Genomic DNA, 14,910 nt, shown 5'->3' on the forward strand with positions numbered 1-14,910 from the left:
TTTCACACTTAAATGATACACACTCTCACTAGTCTAAGCTAATTGAAAATCCAAATTAAGAACATTTATTGTTTTTCACTTAGGGGATTAAAATAAGCTGAAAATAAGCTCAAAATTGGTTAACAAAGATAGATAAAAAGGTAAGGCTATTTGGGCAAGTGAGCTTAAATGAGATCAAGGCCTTAATCATATAAATATATTCATACCCAAAATAATGGACATAAAGAATCAAACAAATCAAAGATTTCAATCATAGAAAGAGAATAATATACACAAGAATGAAAATAGTGGTTATGGTGTAACCACACATTAAGGCTCAAAACTCACATGATTGTGTGTTCTTAGCTCAAAAACCATGTTTCACAATATAGTTCAAGCAAGTTTCGATGAAAAGTTATTTAACACAAATAAATTAGAATGCCCTATAGATAAATTCCTTCGAAAATTTTATTATTTTGACTAAGCTTATTATATATATGCAAACCAAGAAAATGTAACTAAAAATTCTAAAAGACATGGTGCTAACAAAACAAAATTTGAAATATGAAAGTGTTGGAATTAGAATTTTTCACCCAAGATTGGCCGATCGGTCGGACGACCTCTCCACACTTAAAAGTTTGCACCGTCCTTGGTGCATTCAAAGATGAGCAAGAGTGGTACAGCGACTACGTGGATTGCTACCTTCAGCTGGTGGATCAACCGGCTGCTGCATGTTCTTTCTTTTGCTTCCCTTTTTGCTTTTTTATCTTGAAGGATAGAAAACAGGATAGTAAGACAAGTAAATACAAAATCAAGGAAGCATAGATTGTTAGAATGAGGTAAGAATCACTAAAACGAAGTGAGTGAATTAGTGTGTGACATTGATGAAAACATGTGTGTGAATTCTATGTTGCGCGCAGTTTAGAACACACACTAGCGTTGAAAGCTATGTTATAATTACACAAAAGAAGTATGCACTTCACTCATTCTAGCGTGCTTTATATACTCTAAAGAAAACTTGTAGGTTAAGACAAACAAACAAGTAATAAAGAACCAAAAACGCATTCAACCAAGAATTAAACAATTGTGAAATGAGTAATGAATGGATATTGGTTGATGTGCAAGAGAATTCAATGAACCAAATGAAATATAGAACTCAGACATCAATCGATGTCACACTTTGAAGTTTGTTTGCATCACCTAATTGACATGAAGTGGGAAATATAGTTGCTATGCAACTTAGGGAGAGAGGGACATAAGATGAGATCAATCACATAGCAAGCATGGTCCATAAAGTTTAAAAAGCTTTAAAAAAATGTCACTAGGTTAGCTTACAATCCAATTTCACAATTCTATAATTTCAATAAATAAACTAGGTGACGTAAATAAAAATCAATCATAAACAAGCATCACCTAACAAAAAATGCATCAACTACATACAATTGCCATATAATAGATAGTGAATTCAAATTACATGGTGGCTAGCTACAACATGCAATTTAGAAATCCAAAACATTCTTGAAGGCAATGTCATAAGTACTTGGTATCTACCAATATCAAGAATGAAGAATTCAACACCAAGCAACAAAGTATAACCTCCATAAAGAAATCCAACAATGAGTAATTCAACAATAAGAAATAGCAAATCAAATTAATAATCTAACATTTATTATCAAAATATAACCTATACTAACAACCTAATCTACTAAAATAGAAAATTAAACTAATTAACTAACTAGCTAACAAAAGGAGATGATGGTGGATGGTGAATGATGGTGGTGTATGGTGGGTGAAAGAGGGAAAGAAAAGGGGAGAAGAGAAAAAAAGAAAGAAAATAGAGAGAAGAGAAGAAAAGAAAAGTATGGGAGACAGGGTGCAGTCTCGTGTACGCGGAGGTCATGCATACGTGTGACATGGGAAAATAGGAGTACGCGCGACATGAAATTTTTCTTAACATACAGTTCCCACATGATCATGGCACAACTCTCTGTCCAGGCCATGTGGCGACACAATACACGCACGATTCACGCATGACCATTATTGGGGTGTCGTGCATACGCTTGAGTTTTTTTTAAGACAAGACAAACTCCAAAATTAACAAAATCTTTAAAAATGCAATGCAAAACAAAAAGGCAATTCAAGACAAGATTATTGACTATTCAGATATGCAACCTTAAAAAAAATTTACCCAAGCAACTAACATCTAAGAGCAATATATACAAGAATGATATAGAGAAGGAAAGTACCTAATAATGAAAACTCAGTTTATTCAACAACTATATACAACAGAGAAAGTGGAAAGAATTTACCATGGTGGAGTGTCTCCCACCTAGCACTTTTGTTTATTATCCTTAAGTTGGACATTTTAGAGAGCTCTAATCAAGGAGGCTTATGCTTGAATTCATCCGTGAACTTTCACCAATGCTTGGACTTCCATTGATTGCTAGAATTTTCATCCAAGGGCACCAAACTATGATGAAGTTCCACACAAGTTAAGAGCTCCCAAAATTGATCCTCATCTTGTAATCCGGGATCCTATACCTTATTTTCACATCAGTCTTCAAGTTGATCATGGCAATTCCCTACAGGTGGTATGCTCACTTCAAAATTATCATACAAGCACCCAAACATCCTCCTAAACCCATTCAATTTAGCAACCCTCCAACCATTGAATTTAAACTTTGATGATTTAACCATGATGAACCTAGAATGGTGCTTCTAACCACTAACCATCTCTATTTTTCTCTTGAACCCACATAGAGCTTTAAGTTGACCATCCGTCTCAAGCAAACCATATTCAAGCAAAATAAGAAAGATGAGGGATACAAATTTTACCCACTCGAATGATATAATGGTTGATGGTAACTTAGGAGGAGATGTATCCAATGGCCTTGACAATGCAACTTTCACTCCCGACCATCCTCTTTGAGGTGTTTCCACCACTTGATAAGATTCTTCAATCTCCACCTCTTGCCAAGCTTTCTCAAATTCAAATGCTTTCTCACCAACTTCTTCTAGCTCTTCCCCATCACTAAAGTCATATCTTGGAGGTTGCATACAATCTATGTCAACACCCTTTTCAAATTCAACAGGAGAAGGCTCAGCAAGATCATCGAGGAGATTTATCAGTGTGAAAAAAAAATCACTAATGATGGAATCTATTTTTTGATCAATTTCTCTCAATTCTCCAACCACTTTCACAATACTAATGATCTCAACTTCCTCCTCTTGTTACAATTCTTGCTTCAACTCCTTTTCTTCTCCTTGAAGCTCCAAGTTCTCTTTCTCATTATGCTTCTCAGTTAATCCTCCACATTCAACAATGGGAGTGTCTTGAATACATGATCATAATGATACCAAATGATTCACTACTTCGGTTAAGCTAGCCACGAATTCCCTTTTCATCTTTTGCTCTTCTTCTTGCTTTTGGCAATAAGCTAGAAGTTCTTGTTGTTCTTGCATTAGTGGTTGGAAAACTTCGTTTAATGATGGGTGTGATAAAAAAGAGGGCTCATTGTTTGGGAGAAAAGTTTTATAATTGGAATATGGTTCATATTAGTGAATATATTGAGGTGGTTTATATGGTATTGGTGGTTCTTGGGAGTATTAATGTTGAAATGGTAGTGGCTCTAGGTATAGTTCATATGGTTGTTGGTATGGTGGGTATGGGTTAGGATCATATGGAGGTGATTGTGGTATAGGGCTTGTGAGTAAGGTTGACGAGGGCTTTGTTAAGGAGGAGGTTCATATACATATGGTGGTTATGGATGACAACCACAAGGAGATCCACCACATCCATTGGGTTGGTATGCATTAGGAGTCGTATTGTAACCGTAAGAAATCGAAGGAGGTTGTTGCCAAGAAGATTGTCTATATGATTGAGGCTCCTCCCGCCTTTGATTTATGAATCCTTGATGCAAACCCTCATTGGAACTTTCATTTCTTACAACATAGTTTGAACCAAACTCATAGCCAAAATGATACGAATTCATAGTTAAAGAGAGAACAAAAACAAAAACTATTAGAAATAAAGAGAACAAAATCCTAACTACTAACTCAAATAATTAAACAAACAAAGAGCAAGCTATTCACAATATTCACATATGAACAATAACCAATAACAAGCACACATTGAAATTCCCCTGCAAGAATTTAAATGACAAGAAAGTAAAGCAAACAACTAAAGAAAGCAAACACTAAAGAGGCATTCATGGCAAGGATTGAGAATAAATGTCTTCTATCCTAGTCATTAATTATAACACAACAATTACCAAGAGCTAAGCCTATTACGTTATCCCCATATTGAGAGAAATTCAAATAGGCCTAGTTAATCCCAATCCATAAGTAGCATCAATGGAAACAAGATTAACTAACAACTCTAGATCACCAACATAAGTTGGATATTAATAACTCAAGAGTACCTATTTTCCCTTTCCAAGCTAAGAATGCAAAAATCTACTTTAAGACTAAGCCAAGCATTTTATCAAACACTTGGAGTGTATAAAAGGAAAAATATCATAAATTGAGGGGATAACAAAATCTATAACTACCAAGTGCATGAAACCAAAAATAACAACTCAATTAAACAACAATAAACATAGAAACATCAAATTTCATTCAAGGAATCAAAATTAACAAGAGTGTTCATAAACTAAAAAGTGGCACAAGTGAGAAATTAACAAGAAGAACTAAGAAAATTAAAGCAATGGAAGAAGCAAACGTAAAGAAAACTAAATCAAAACAAGTATTTAAACTATATCTAAGAGGAAATTAAACTAAAAATCCTAAATTCTAGAGAGAAGAGAGAGCTTCTCTCTCTAGAATATAACCTAAAACATGATACTAAACTAAACCTAATTGCTCTCCCCTTGTTCTTTCTTGAATTTGGCCTTAAATACTTCAGAAATGAGTTGGATTAAGGCTTGAAGAGGTCCAGAAATCGCTAGGCACATTTTCTTTAAGTGAGTTAGGTGCTTCTTGTCAGCATACATGCCACATGGCAAAATTTCAGGTCACGTGTACGCGGATGGTCACGCATATGCACAATCGACAGATTTCCAAAACTTTATTTCTTCATAAATTCTCCAGTTTACATGTTTTTTCTTCACTTCTTTGATCCAGTCTTTGCTTCCTAAGCCTGAAATCACTAAACAAATCCATCAAGGCATCGAGTGGAAGTAAAGTGAATTAAATTTAGCAATTTAAGGGTCTAAAAATATGTTTTTAATCTTAATTGCAAATTAGGAGAAATTCACAAAACCATGCTATTTCATTGAATAAATGTGGGATAAGTTAATAGAATCTACTCCTAGGTGTTGTGTAATTTTATTGATTTGTTGAGATGTTGTATTGATCTATTGGGACATGACTTTATTCTGAGCCAAAATAGTGTCTAAGACATCTAATTCCATGACTCCTTTCCTTAATGATATTTCAGAAGAGTAAAGATATTAATTATTGGCCACCATTTCAATCAATTCTTGTGCTTCCTTAGTAGTTTTTTTTCATATATAAAGATCCTCTAGATGAAGGTCCAGTGCCATCCGTGAGGTGGGAGTGATCCCATCATAAAATATCTGAAGGTGGACCTAGTCAGCAAACATATTATAAGGGAATTTTCTGAGCATATCCTTAAACCTCTCCCAAGCTTCATATAGTGATTCTCCTTCTTGCTGTCTGAATGTTTGAACATTGGTTCTGAGCTTAGTTAACCTCTAGGGTGGGAAGAATTTGTTTAGGAAATTAGTGACCAAGTTATCCCACGTGGCTATGCTCTCCTTGCACTGATTCTCTAGCCACTACTTAGCCCAATCCCTTACAGCAAAAGGGAACAGCAGCAAACCATATACCTCAGCCGAGACACTATTTGTCTTCACAGTATCATAAATTTACAGAAAGTTAGAAATAAAAAAATTAGGGTTCTCTTGCGGGGTTCCACTGAATTGGCAGTTTTGTTGAACCAATGTGACAAGCTATGGCTTTAATTCAAAATTATTGGCTCAAACAGTAGGTGTGATGATACTACTCCCTCAACTATCTGGGTTGGGGTTTATTTAAGAGCTGAGAGTCCTCCTAGGTAGATGAGCATTAATATTATTATTCTCTGCCATGTGTGGCCCAGAGAACTCTTCCCAACCACTTCTTCAATCTCCTCTTCAACTCTTTAATTTCTAGCTTATTTTCTCTTTCGCCTAAGAGTTCTTTCAATTTCAGGATCATATTGAAGTGGTTCTTTGTCTCTGTTATTCTACATAGACAAAAGCAATAAGAAAATCAAATTGGAATTCCCTTCATGACGTGAAGAAAATTCCCAGCGAGGGAATAAAACAAAAACAGTAAACAACAAAAAATAAAATGGTCTAATCTAGGTAATCAATTGGTCAATAGTTTGTTAACGACAATAAATCCCCAGCAATGGTGCCAAAAACTTGATGCGAATTTTACAATCCACAAAACACCAGCAAGTGCATCGGGCCAAATCAAGTAATAACCTCAGGTGAGTGAGGTTCGTCCCACGATGATTAACGGATTAAGCAAGCAAAATCAATCGATTAATCTAGTCAAACTAGCAAATTAGGGTTTTGTAGGACTTTAAGTATAAACAGAAATTAAACGTAGCAAAAACAAAAGCAAGCAGTAAGTGTAAAAAAGGTATATGATTAAGAAAGTTAAGGTTTCAGAGATGTTAGTCGTCTGAATGAACACTTTTAACTTTCTATTCTAATCTTGCAACGATTTTTTTATGGCAAATTATTAGTAATTAAATCCCAATCCCTTGGTAATTCAATTTCTCTTTAACATAATCAAACGCTAATCCTTTAGTCACTTAATAATTCATAAGAGTTTAACCTAGTTGATTTAAAGTTACTTATCAATCTAGTTTCAAAACATAAGAATTATGAGAATCAGTTTTCAAGTTTGATTCAATTAATCGATTTTCCAAGAGATTAAGAGAATTTAAGTCAGAGAAGAATTTTTTTCCAACATATTCAAACCCTTTGAGGTGAAGAACGAAAACCGTTTCTTAAAGAGGAATCAATTGCATCAATTAGAAATAGAAAAGTTATTGCATTAATCCATAAAACTAACGAAGCTCCTAACCTTAACCGAAGAGAATTAGAAACTTATGCTTGTTCCTGAAATCCTTAAGAAAGTAAAACTCAAAAGTGCTGAAGAAGGGAAAAGGTCAGAACCTTCTTTCCTTATATACTAACCCTTAAAGATAGAAAATCAAACATCAAACTTCTGAATCAAATTCAAAATCGAAATAGAATCAAATATTTTCCTAATTATTTTCTACCGAGAGGATCTCTTCCTTGATTGTGTGTGATCTTTAATAACTGTCATCATTAATGAGCAGATGATTGATCTTTCAAAGGGTTGAGAAATTGAAGGACTGAAGGTCTTGGTTTGAGATACTAGAAGAAGCAGCAAGGCCCACGTAGTACGTGGCCTATTCCACGTTATACGTGGTATGAAAACTTGGTCCTGGAGCGTCTTTTATGGGTCACATACAGCATGAAGTAGACTACATGGTACGTGAGCTAATTTTCCTTAAGTTTGGCTTGTTGCTTGCCCTAGCGTTGTACGTGGGAAATTCCACGTACTACGTGAAATCCAATTTGCCCGTATGTACACATGTGTGCCTATGCACACTCGCCAAAATTTACAATATTCTACGTACGCACATCTTCTGCGTAGTACGTGAAATTGTATACGTAGTACGTGAAATGGTTAATGATTGTTATTTGTGCATGCGCACACATGTGTGCGTATGCGCAATTCCTTTTTTCTTCCTTCACGTAGTATGCCATATTGTTCACGTACAATGCCAAGGCTTCCTTTTTCTATCGAGGAGCTTTATGTTCCAGGGAGATTTCTATTCACATGATCCTTCTGTTCCAAGAAGCTTTCTATTTCCACTTTCTATTCTATTTCTTTGTGTTTTCCTTTTGAATCTTTCTGTAATCAATCAAAGTAATATTTATTCTAACATCAATTTCATTGATTATTTAACAGAAATTCTTACTAAATCAGTTGAAATTAAGAAGGGAAAACACTAAAGATGTGGACGCATCATTTGCTTTTGTTGAAAATGTAGGAGACACGTTTTTTGGCTCTTGTTGATAGAGGAGCCAAAACAGATTTGTATGGGAGCAGAGTTGTTGTAACGTCTTATTGGATAGAATAAGCAGGAGACAATTTTATTTGGTCTCATAGAGAATAAACCAAAATTAGAACAGAGATAAAAGAGTGACACAACCATATATCCTGGTTTAGCCACCATATACAATGTGATCTACATCCAGTCTTTCCCATACTGTGGTGGAATTTTCACTATCTTTCAAAGATTCCAAACACCAATTTTTCTTGGATGCAACCTAATGGGACAAATCCAACTTCTACCCAAACAAGATTTGACTAGGTTCACTCCATAGATTTTCAACCACAAAGTTCTCACCTAATTAAGTAAGGAAATTCCCTCACGATCATGAAAACAAAACAGAAAAACATACAAAGGATTTATGAAATAAATATTTGGATTTTCTCCAAGTATAACTTTTATTGCCTTTTCTCTCATTGGCTTTTTCTTAACTCCTCACATTAATTCCTTTTTTCATTAAAACAAAGAAAGATAAAATTGAGAAAACAGAATATTCAACAGAGACCGATGAAGGAGAAGAAGGTCTAGCTTTATAAGCTACGAAAACCCAAACTTTGTTCTCTCACTCCTTTAATCAACCTTTAGCCTTTTACCACTTTAATAGAGGATTAAAGCTTCCATAGCATGAAACTTGGCTTCAGCACATTTGTCTTTTTCTGCCCAAAAATTAGCAATAGCAGTGGTGCAGAAGAGAGATAGAGTAGCAGCAGTTATTAAACCATACATGCATCTATACCTACCATCTTCTCTTTTATCCTTTTTCAAATTTCTTTAAAGATATGAATCATTCGTTTGTGCTTTGGCTCCAAGTTTCTTTCTTGACCATTGATTTGTTTCAAAGCTCCATGACCTCCATTTGAATCAAATTTTCCCTTCGGTGCATGTAAAAGGAGGATTTCTTTAACAATCTTCAATGAAGCACAAATAAGGAAAATGTTTTCTGATGTAGTCTTAGGGTGTGATCTTTGCTTGAAGTCCTAGCTAATTGACTTGATTTTAGTAACCCTCTTTTTCTTCTTAATTTGAGCCTTAATTAGACTTTTCTTTTTTCTTGCTTTCCTTCTGAACTTCTTCACGTGGGTGAGAGAAAAGAGAGAGAAGAGAGAATTTGATTTGGTGGTTTGTGTTTAGTTCAGATGGAAATAGAATTTTGTTTCTTAGTTAGCAACCAAGTGAGTAAGTGAATGGACTTGGATCACTTAGTTGGACCTTATGCTTGTGTTTGGTCCAATTTTGATTTTTTCCTTTTTCTTTGTGTTTCGAGATCAACAATTCTCCTATTGGGCCAATAATGATAAACACTTTTGGGCCTGAACCAATTTTGGTCTTTTTGCTTGTTGTTGGCCTATTTTGCTTGTTACTATTTTCTGCACATTAAGCAAACTAATCACACAAACAATTGGGCTCTTAACTCCAATAATAATATTTAGTCATCATTAATTAATATATAATAGTTCTTCAAACTAAAAAATCTCTCCATTGATGACAAATATTATAAAATAAATTGTGAAAAAAAATGAGAAGAGTTTTAATGGACATCCCTTTGATGATACACTTTTTTAATGTGAACTCCCCCTTTCTTTTATTCACTTGACTCTCCTTGAATATTTGCATTTTTCAACCCGTGATCAACAAAATTTACATAGAAATAATGCCAAACATCCAAAAACTATTTCAAATTATTTTATGCTTAAGAGAACCTATCTGATCACTAGTTAATATTTACAAAATTATCAAACAAAATCATCTTTCGACCTTACTTCATAAATAATACCTAACATAGTGATCAAAATATTATTAATTAGGGCTACAAATAATACTTTTAGAATAGAACAACAGCCTCAAGCAATTAGTGATAATAAATTGTATTATCCAAAAATAAACTATTCACAATCATCAATTTGCATCATAAAAATAACAATAACATCCATCAAACACTCAACATAGCAATTAAAAACCTAACAATTCATTTTCTTTCAGTTACTCCCCCTTTTGTTATCAAAGAGGGTGAGTAATACCTACACAAAAGTTTGTTAGGAAATGAAGTAGTTCAATTAGTTCAAAGTTAAGTGTCTACAATTATTACAGTCATCTAAATAAAGTAAACAGTATTCAAAAATGTTTAAAGACCAGGATTTTTAATATCAAAAAAATAGGTTCTTAGAAAGCAGCAACATTAAACAGGATCTAGACATCAGATTCCCCATCCTTTGTTCCCAGAAGATCTTCTTCTTGTTCAGACATCACTTAATCATCTTCTAAGGAATCTATGTACTTTAAAAGCACTTCAACTCGGCTTTGAGACTTCTGTAAGGAATGCTTTCATCCTCTTCTTCTTTTATAACAGTGTCCTTGGCAGCTTTAGTTTCTTTTTATTTTGATTACTTAACTGCACCACTGCCTTTAAGAGATGAAATTTTGTTCTCTTGGGTCTCGTTGTTTTAATCAACACTAAAAACTCAAAGATGCAAGTTAAAAACACGCCATATAGTAAAGAAACATTTTTGTCACTTTTGATACAATCATGCATATGACGCATCATCAAATATGCAATAGAAAGTTTAATTTTGTTGATGATGACAAAGAGAACTAAGGTGTCACATAAAGTCACTTGCTGATAAGAATCACTTTGAAGTATGAGAATGTGTGTAGTAATACGGTATATTTGTTCTTTGACAGGACCTAAGACTCGATGGTTAGGGATAACACCATCCATAAGGAAAATATTTTCACATATATTGGTTAACACATCCTTATGTGAAATGCCCATATTATTGTCCCATTTTTCAGAGATTTAGGCATTGACACCAACATCATAATATTTAAGGTTGTACAAATTGGCATAAAACTCTTTGACTAAATCAGGTTAAACAGGTTTTTTTATTTTAAAGAATTTTTTCCAATCCAAGTAATAAAGTTTTCAACAAAGTTAATCCCCTTTTCATCCAAAGCATTTAAATCAGCCACAAAAGTTAAACATAAAGGTCTTTTAGAAATAATGGCTCTATGGAATTCATAGTTCATGCTTGTAAAAAATTGAAGTGGATTATAGTGAAAGTGAGGAAGGTTACTGAAATGTGATATAAAACTTACAGGGTCAGGATTTGCAGGTTTTATTACAAAGTTAAGAAAAGGTCTTTGGTTACCTTTTGAAGGATGAATAGATGGTGTAGAACGTCCTTGAGGATGGGATGAGAAGCGAAGAGGTGGAGACATTGGAGGTTCTTCTTCACCTATAGGTTTCTTTCTTTTTGTGCTAGAAGTTCTAGCTTCAGTTGGCACCGAAGATGGACAACGAGAGGTGTTCTTGATTTGTGCCATAGGTTCAGAAATTAGAGAAGAATGTGAAGAAGAATGGGAGTGTATGTGAATATGAGTGTGGATTTTGCTTTTTGGAGGAGGGTTCGTGGAGTACGATATTAACTAGTGCCTCTTCGTGTAGCAACTTTCTTTCTCATGTTTAAGAAACCTAATGAATGCGGTTACAGGATTGGTGGAGGTTGGAGAATATGAGAAGTTTTCAAGAAGTAACTGCTATTAATGCTTTGAAATTTTTTGAAAACACAAATAGTTATTTAAATAAAATAAAAGGTGTTTTCAAAGAAACTAATTTTGAAATGATATGTAAACAAGCAGTTTGAAAAGACAAGTCAATAATAAAATTTGAAAATCAGAATTTGATTTTACTAGATGAGAAAACCTCAAACTAATAATTTTTGAATTTATGAACAAAGTAAACAATGAAGCCCAAATCATAGAAATAGAACTTCTTCCTTTTGGGCTCAATGATGGTTTTAAAGAAACACAAAGGACCAACAAAGATTCATTTTGACCCAAATTAATTATTTTACTAACACCCAGTCTAATATTCAGGGAACCTAAAGGGAGTCATCATCTGTCCAGTTTCATCTCCTGTTAACCTGAGAGATAAAAGCAAACAAATAGCATTATCATCAATTTAATTCAAGAATCCAGACTCAACAATACCCAATGCTTTTTCAACTTATAAAATCTGTCTTCGGACAGAGATTTAGTGAAAATATCAGCAAGTTGGTCCTCAGATTTTACAAATTATATATCAATTATACCCTTTTGAATATGTTCTCTAATGGAGTGAAATCTCACTTCAATGTGCTTTGTTCTAGAGTGCAAAATTGAATTTTTAGAGATGCTTATTGCACTCATATTGTTACAAAGTAAAGGGATACTATTGACTTGTAATTTATAATATGCAAGTTGTGTTTTAAGCTGTAACAACTGTGAATAACACGAAGAAGCGGCTATATATTTAGCCTCAATAGTGGATAATGCAACTGTAGTCTATTTCTTACTTGACCACACGTTTAAGGATTGTCCAAGGAAGCAACAGATCCCAAACGTGCTTCTGCTATTAACTCGGTCACTGGCAAAATTTGCATCACAATATCCTGCTACACAAAACACATCAGACTTAGGATACCAAAAACCAAAATTAACCATGGCATTAATGTAATTAATAATTCTTTTACAACTGAAAGATGTGATTCTTTAGGTTGTGATTGGAATCTAGAACAAACTCCAACACTTTGAATAATATCCGGTCTAGAGGATGCTATATATATATATATATATATATATATATATATATATATATATATATATATATATATATATAAGAGATCTGATCATTTCTTGATGAGTTTGGAAAACTCCAAATTAATTTGATGATGATCAAACATTATTAAAACAATTAATTATAAAATTATTAATTTAATTTTTAATCAACACTTATTAATTAATAATTTTGTTATATGCAGATTTCATCAATGGGCACAAAAGAATGCATGAAGTCCAATTTGATTGACAAAAATAATCAGCCTTTGTGCAAAATATTAATATAAGTGGTTGATTTATTAAAATGATAATTGGGCTAAAAATTTAAGAAGCAAGCCCAATTAAAATCCTTGCAAGACCAACAAGGGTTAGGTCCAAAATTGAAAATAAAGAGAAAGCAAAAGATGAATGCTTCCCACGGGCACCAACTCATTCCATGGTTGGAATTCAAATTTTGAATTAAATGGATTTAATGAATTCCTTGGAATATGGAAAGAAAAAATTTGATTTGATGGCATTTATTGAGTTGGGCACGTTACAAGGCAAAAGCATGGGAATTTGATTTTAATTGATTATAATCTTTATCACACATTATTTCCATTGCTTTTCTTCTTTCTACTCTCTTTTCTCTCTCTTTGCATACGGTCACCTCACTGTCAGAGAAGAAGATGGTAGAAGCAAGTAATTTGAAGAAGGAAGCAGAGTAATTTAACAGACCGCCTCTTTTCAATGGGAAAAACTATACCTATTGGAAGGAGAGAATGAAGATCTTTGTGCAAGCAGTAGACTACAGATTATGGAAGATCATCCTAGAAGGCCCTCAATTTCCAACTGGCACAAGTGCTGAAGGAGTAGTCACCCTTACACTAGAAGCAAGCTGGGCCGAGGAAGATAGAAAGAAGGTGGAGTTAAATGCCAAAGCTGTTAATCTACTCAACTGCGCTATCAGCTTCGAGGAATACCGACGGGTATCACGTTGCACAACAGCAAAAGAAATCTGGGACAAACTACAAATCACTCATGAAGGAACCACCATTGTAAAGAAGACTCGGACAGATATGTTGAACAGAGAGTATGAAATGTTTGCAATGAAGGAGAGTCCATTGATGAAATGTTTGAAATATTCAACAACATCATTGTTGGCTTAGATGCTCTGGGAATAACATATCCTGATTCTGTGCTAGTGAGAAGAGTGTTGAGATGTCTCACAAAAGAGTGGGAAGCAAAAACTTTAATTATTTCTGAGAGCAGCAGTCTTGATTCCATGACTTGTGATGATTTGAGAGGAAACCTTCTTGCTTTTGAAAACACTTATTTGAAAAAAGAGCCAAAAAAGAAAGGAATTGCATTTTCTTCTGTAACTAACCCTCTGGATGATGAATCCAGTGATAACTCATCTGAAAATGAATTTGTGTTGTTTGCCAAAAAATTCAAGAAAATGGTGAAGTTCAAAGGCAAAGGCGACAGCTAAAGAAAAATGAAGAAAGACCTTAGCAAAGTAACTTGTTACAATTGCAAGAAAATGGGACATTTCAAATCTGATTGTCCCAAGTTGAAGAAGGAGGAGAAAACAAAAAGAGGAAAGAAGAAGGGTCTGATGGCATCATGGGAAGATTTAGAAAATGACTCAGATAATGATGATGAAGAGACCGAAACCAAGTCACAACCATGTCTCATGGCAGGTCACATAGATCAGGTAATCTTTCATAACCCTGACATTGAAGACCTTCATCTTATGATAGATCATCTTTTTGAAAAAATAAGATGTTTTCTTCTTGATAACCAAGATCCTGAACAACAAGTTACCATTCTTAAAGCTGAAAATAGTTTTCTCAAATAAAAGCTAAGGGAGGCCGAAACTGCTTGTGATCTTGTGGAAGAAAATAAGCAGTTGAAAGCTCAACTTAGAAGTTGTGAAAGTGATCATTCGGTAGTTGCATATGTAAACTGTTTTAAGGATAATGAAGAGTTGCTAAAAAGGGTTAGAAGCCTTGAAAATGACTTAGCCAAGTTCACTCAAAGTTTTGAAAATTTAAATCAAATGCTGGCTAGTCAAAAACCACTTTTTGATAAAGCTGGTTTGGGGTTTTTGAAATCGGATGAGAAACCTTCTTTTGAAAATAGAGCTTCATCTTCTAAGGACACAAGGTTTCAAGATCCCACCTATTTTGACA

The 14,910-nt window shown here is 34.1% G+C and overlaps 1 non-coding gene across 1 annotated transcript; it reads left to right on the forward strand.

The window, feature by feature from the left end:
• Positions 1–5,577: 5,577 nt before the first annotated feature.
• On the forward strand, positions 5,578–5,684 carry LOC112716673 (small nucleolar RNA R71). The gene has a single exon (XR_003160435.1). It is a non-coding gene; the product is annotated as a small nucleolar RNA R71 (small nucleolar RNA).
• Positions 5,685–14,910: the final 9,226 nt, after the last annotated feature.

The sequence above is a fragment of the Arachis hypogaea genome, chromosome 1 (genome assembly GCF_003086295.3).
Source record: "Arachis hypogaea cultivar Tifrunner chromosome 1, arahy.Tifrunner.gnm2.J5K5, whole genome shotgun sequence".
Taxonomy (NCBI): Eukaryota; Viridiplantae; Streptophyta; class Magnoliopsida; order Fabales; family Fabaceae; genus Arachis; species Arachis hypogaea.